Source organism: Phoxinus phoxinus (genome assembly GCF_949152265.1).
Source record: "Phoxinus phoxinus genome assembly, chromosome: 1".
Classification (NCBI taxonomy): Eukaryota; Metazoa; Chordata; class Actinopteri; order Cypriniformes; family Leuciscidae; genus Phoxinus; species Phoxinus phoxinus.
The window spans coordinates 19,374,146-19,374,731 of record NC_136876.1 but is presented as its reverse complement, the minus strand read 5'-3'; positions in this window follow the sequence as shown (position 1 = coordinate 19,374,731).

Genomic DNA, 586 nt, shown 5'->3' with positions numbered 1-586 from the left:
ATATTTTGTCATTAAATCTTTCGATTACAGCTAGTGTGCTAGTTTTGATTTGGTCTTAACTTTTTTGCTACATAGTGCAATACAATACTATCACTCTCTTTAGTCTATAGCAACGCTCTCCCACGTATGAAGCTATTGTAACTGTACTTATTTTCCGTCATTGGTATAAGTGGCAGTGAGTGGAACAGACAAGAAATGTACAGCTTTAAACCATCTTGCTAATAACGTTTCTTTAGTCGCTCGGCAGTCTTGCAGTCTGAACCCCTGAAAGATTTCCACTCTTACAGTGTGGATGGAGCTTAACCGCCATCAGTTTAAAGAATATTTTTTGCCTTTTAATCATGATAGGAGAGTATGAAAAAAAAAAAAAAAAAAAAAACGATGACCCGGGACTTGAACTCTGGTCGTCAAAATTCAAAAAATGTTAAAAGTCAAAGCTTAGACCACTAGGCTATAGGGGACAAGTAAAAATCAACAGTTTGTTGAGTATTTGAACCTCACTGCTAAGAAACATGAGAGGGGGGGGGGGGGGGGGGGGTGGAACGGAATCCGACGGCAAAAAACCAGCTGTCGGATTCCGTTCCCC